Source organism: Aptenodytes patagonicus, chromosome 7 (assembly GCF_965638725.1).
Source record: "Aptenodytes patagonicus chromosome 7, bAptPat1.pri.cur, whole genome shotgun sequence".
In the NCBI taxonomy this organism is placed as follows: Eukaryota; Metazoa; Chordata; class Aves; order Sphenisciformes; family Spheniscidae; genus Aptenodytes; species Aptenodytes patagonicus.
In genome coordinates, this window is record NC_134955.1 from 61,499,190 (window position 1) to 61,504,554 (window position 5,365).

Consider the following 5,365-nt stretch of genomic DNA (forward strand, 5'->3'; position numbering starts at 1 on the left):
GCCCCTGCTGCACCACGCAGCACTGGGGCTGGCGGGGGACGGTCCATGCTGTGCTGGTGAAACGTGCTTGCAGAGCTGTTGCAGCGAGTGGGGAGCACTGGATTTGTAGCTCAAAAGGCCAGTGCCAGGTGAAAGGGGAAGCCTGTCTCCCAGCCACACCATCCCCGTTGGCCTTGCGTGAGGTCCAGCATGCTTCGGCACAGCTCCTGGCGTAGCACACAGGGCTGGTGGCTTGCTGAAAGTGTTAAACATTTTCGTTATACCAAAAAAGAATAAAACCAGTGTGAGAGGTCCTGGTTACACAGGCCTATTTCAGTCCTCTTCTGGGAGGAGGGGAAGGAAAACTTTGATGCTTATCCTTCAAAAGCACCTAGGATGGGCTTTTGCAGCAGTAGCAGCTCTCGTGGAAAAACCTCCTGGCCCACCTTTCTGCAATGAAATGAGCACTCGTGGTTTTGTTCCCCAGCGTAATATTTACTAATCCCAGTGGTCTTCTTCCATGGCTACACAGAAACAGTGTAGGACGCCATCACACACCCATCCCTGGGTCTGGAGAACCCTCATGTCCCAGGCAACGCTCTTGTGCTTTGCAGAAATGCATCTTCCAAATGCTTCCACTCAAGCCCAGGGGCCAGCATCCCCTCTGCAAAAGCCAATCTCCAAATCACAACCTGCTTCTTCCCTGCTAATGGACTTTTCAGCTACCCCCTACACCCTAAGACCAGGAAGAAAAATATTGCAGGTGAAGCAATATATCTCATTTCACTGCAAACCACCCCCCAGGAGGCAATAGCTGCATAGGCACATGCAGCTTCTGAGCATGGCTTTGCCTCATCCATCACCAACGATGCTGTTAAAAATGTCAGGCCAGCTTCTCTGCTGCAATAAACCACTGCAGCTCTGGATCTCCTCTGCCCACACGGGCTGAGATTTCAGCCCCACCACAGGGTGAGTGAAACCTGCAGAAAGGGAGCAGGTCACAGCACACCCCGTCGAGGCCATGCCGGTTGGGCTGCCAAGGCTGGGAGTAGGGATCCGGCACAGCTTTCTGCAGGTGCATTGGAACAATATTCCCCCACGGCCTCAGCAATGTGTTTTTCTCCTGACACTTGGAGCTGATGAAAACCTCGGGGCTGCAGAGTGGTTTGTGGGACCCCCCCATGCCACTCTCCCTGCCCCTCACCCCCACCAAGGAGCACTGTGCCTCTGGAGCCTTTCACCATTGTCCTGGTTTTGGCAGGGACAGAGTTAATTTCCTTCCTAGTAGCTGGTACAGTGCTGTGTTTTGGATTTAGGATGAGAACAAAGTTGATAACGCACCGATGTTTTAGTTGTTGCTAGGTAATGCTTACACTAGCCAAGGACTTTTCAGCTTTCCATGCTCTACCGACTGAGAAGGCTGGAGGTGCACAAGAAGCTGGGAGGGGGCACAGCCAAACTGGCTGAAGGGACATTCCATACCATGGGACGTCATGCTCAGTACATAAACTGGGGAAAGCTGGCCGGGGGGGCCGCTGCTCGGGGACTGTCTGGGCATCGGTCGGCGGGTGGTGAGCAATTGTACTGTGCATCACTTGTTTTGTGTATTATTATTATTATCATATTATTATTATCATCATTTTATTTCAATTATTAAACTGTTTTTATCTCAACCGACAAGTTTTTCTAACTTGTGCTTTTCCAATTCTCTCCCCCATCCCACCGGTGGGGAGGAGTGAGCGAGCGGCTGCGTGGTGCTTAGTGGCCGACTGAGGTTAAACCACGACAACCGTTCTCCACGGGTGTTAGATGCAAGAAAAGAAATAAGCAGGAAGACAATAAATATGAGTAATAACCGCAGAGAAGGGAAGAGGGAGAAAATAAGCCTCAATCCAAATATTCAGAAGGGTCAGGAGGCAAAGCAGCAGTGTGAAAGCCTCACAGAGGTTAGTGGGTGCAGGGCATTAGGGAGCTGTTGGCCAGCAACACCCCTGCAGATTTGGGCTGAGCATGTCCTTCACACCATGGCCAAGGAAATCAGAAACCCCTTGAAATAGTCTCATAGCAAGAGATCAACCAACACATCTCATCTATATGACCCTCCCAAGGAGGATAAACTGAATACCTGCATTTCACAGATGGGGAAACTGAGGCAGAGGGCACAGCAATGTGCTTCGGAGGTTGTCCATACGAGTTTGAAAGCCTGTGAGGCGGAAGTCTCCGTTCTGCCCCAGTCCTGGCCTGGCTCTCACCCTCTGCCAACATTGCCAGAAATATCCAGGTATTTAGGGACACAGAGCTTGCACATTGTTCTCTAATCCTTACCTCATGCCTGGATCTCTCCCAGCACCTCTGCATCCCCATCAGCCTGGCATCTGGACGTCAGCAACTCCTCACCACTAGCATCTATCAATAATTGGGCTAACCCTAAAAAGATAGAGTGAAAACACTTTGACACTGCTGCATGATGAAGTATAGCCAGAAAAAGGAGCTGAGGTCACACAGCTAAGCAGCTGAGAACAAGTCTGGTTTTCCATTAAAGCCAGGCTGCAAATTGCTCATTGAATGTAGCTTGCAAAGATTGGCTACTGGATTGCAGCAGCCACTTGCCACGAGATCCCTTACCACAGCTCTGAGACACTGGTGCTTTCACCTGGATTTGCTAGGTTCTCTCTTACTTGTGACTTCTCAACCCATTTTTGCCTCCTTTTCTGTTTTCTTCTCCCTGGTTGAGTTGTCCTGGTTGGAAGGTCCAAGCTTAGCCTCGTCCACCAGCCTGCTGCTAGTTCAGGCTGAAAGCATCGATATTCAAACCCCCAGACGGTAATTAATCTGTTCTCACGACTGTGCCTGGAGACCCAAAAGGCAATTAAACTGGTGCTGCTGCGTGGAAGGTAATTTCACTATGCTTCCTCCAGATGGCCAGATCTTTTCAGGAACATGTGTTCCCATTGACGGCAGGGCTGAACAACCGTACAGAGCACCACGTGAACAACCGTACGGCGCAGCCAGGATGCTGCATGGCTGTCACTGCGTCAGTGGGTGGATTAGCAAAGGCTGAGCAGGAGACAATCTGAAGCATTGCTGCAGAAAAAAAGTTGGAGGCCACCTACTGCAAGGATTGGCTTTCCTCTCTAGTTCACTCATCCACTTCTATTTAAGAGCATGGCTGTGAGTTCAGCATCAGAGGGCTGTGCCTTCTTGGTGGCTGGGAGGGATGGAGGAGCATCGTGGGCCTGCGATGCCTGGCAGGGCTGGCTTGGGTGCCCCACGGCTTGCTGCGTACAGGGTGGTGTCCATGTGGTGCCCATGGCACTAAGGACCATGAGTTTTTTAGTACAAAGTTCTCTGAATACTCACCAGCTCCACTGTGGTACTGCTGAGAAAACATACACCTGATAGTGCAGGGCTGTTAATGGTGGCGTGTGAGGGAGCAGGACTTCTTGAAGACTTTTCTCTCCAGGGGCTACAGGGAGTAGGAAGGGATAGATGTATTATAGCATCACCCAGCTTCACCATTTTATTGAACTTCACCACAATCAGTGGTTTTTTTTCTTTGAAGCCCCCTCTTGGAGTAAGGAGACCCTTAGGTCTCCTTTTTAAAGAAAATTAACCCTCACAGCTAGCTTGAGGGTTATGACCTCCTAGCAAAATTGAAGGAAAATAGTAAACAACTGCACAACATAGTAAATTTTTAAATTCTCATGACCTTCTGGGGCCAGACTCCCGGAATTGGCATTGCCCTGATGGCATTTCCAGGAGCAGGCGTGCTCCTTGAGAGCTGGTGCTGAGAGAGAGCACTGGAAAGAGCTGCGGGGAGAGAGGTGACCTAAACTGTAGGGTGCAGAGCTCCCCCAGGGTTGTGTTTATTAGCATCCCAGCAGGCCCTGGTGCTAGCTGTGTTTTGGGGTAGTTGACAGCTCCCAGGGAGGTCCAGATCAGACCCCATCCACGTCAGACCTGCTGCCTTGCTCTGGCTGCACCCCAGCCGTAGCAAGCCTGTCTGTACAAACCAACACCCCGTAAATGCCTGTCGGAGGAGGCAATTACCAACCGGGATGGAAGAAGGTATAGTTAGGCTTTGTGTCCGAAGGGGCTTTCCATGCCTCAGCATGTGCCTGAGTAAATAGCTCCCTCCCTTTGTCCCAGTTGTCACCCTGCCAGAGTGGCAGAAGCGTTACCCGTTGCAGTTTTCCCCAGCATGGCAGGGCAGTCTCCGGCTTAAACATGGCTTTAAAGAGCCCGAGGACGAAAAGCTTAGTTCTGGGCCACCTGGCTGGGGGAGGCTTCAGGCAGGACTCCCCCTGCACCACAGGGCAGCCCCAAATGATGCTCTGCCCAGTCCCGTCTCGCCATCAGGGCATCTTCTCACCAGTCTGCGCTGCCACTCTTCCCTGTTTCATTGATCACAATTATTCCCACCCACACACACCTTCCATCCCCTGGAGACAGCCTCTCCCAGCCTTAGGGAAGTTATGAACCCCTCTGTTCCCCTTTGCACGGCACAAAGTCCAAATGCCACAGGACTTCATTTTATTGCATCAACCCCTCACTAAACCCTCTGATCTCCCCTATCACATTGACTGGCGACATGCTGGCAGGCCCCTAAAGCAAAGAAGCGCACGTTGCCCATGGCACAGTGGCACCTCCTGATTTACCCCTCTTGCTTTACACTGGGGTCTCAGCCACCTGGGACTTCCCGGTGTGCCCAGCCAGACAGCCTGGCTCACCTCCATCTGGGCACCGCAGGGTTCCCAGGCTTAAATCACTTACACCACTCAGTGACAAGCCAAGTGACTGTGTTTAATGTCGTTTAAACCTTCCAGACCCCTTTTTTGCTCCTTTGCTTTGAGTTCCCTCTGAGGTGCCCAAATGCTCTGGGGATGGAAGGATCCAGGGCAAGCGTCCCCATGGAAACAAGTGCCCTCGGGGCAAAATGAGGAGCAGTTAGCTGAATATATAAATGTATAACCGTGGGACACGGCCCTCCCCATCCCTCACCCACACCTGGCAATCATTACTGGGACCGAGCCACCCGTGACCTCCAGAAATGGGGCAGAAGGGGGTGAAATTCAGCCGTTCCCAGTCAGCAGCTCTGGGGCTGCTTTTGAACCCCCACACCCAGACACTGTGGGGCTTTGCCCCGCCAGGGCAGGACCAGGTGCCGAAATCCTTCTCCCCCCTGGCTGCCCCGAGCCAGCTCAGCCCAGCAGATCACCCTGTTGTCAAGCCCCTGGTCTCACCTCCATCTCCATCTGTAGGGTAAATAATTAACCTTGAATGCTTGGAGCTCGTTCAGCATTCCTCCCCCACCTCTTTCCTTCCTTTAAATGCCCAGACATAATGAAAGTGAAACAGTGCCGGAGTCTCTCCACGGAAGCAAACA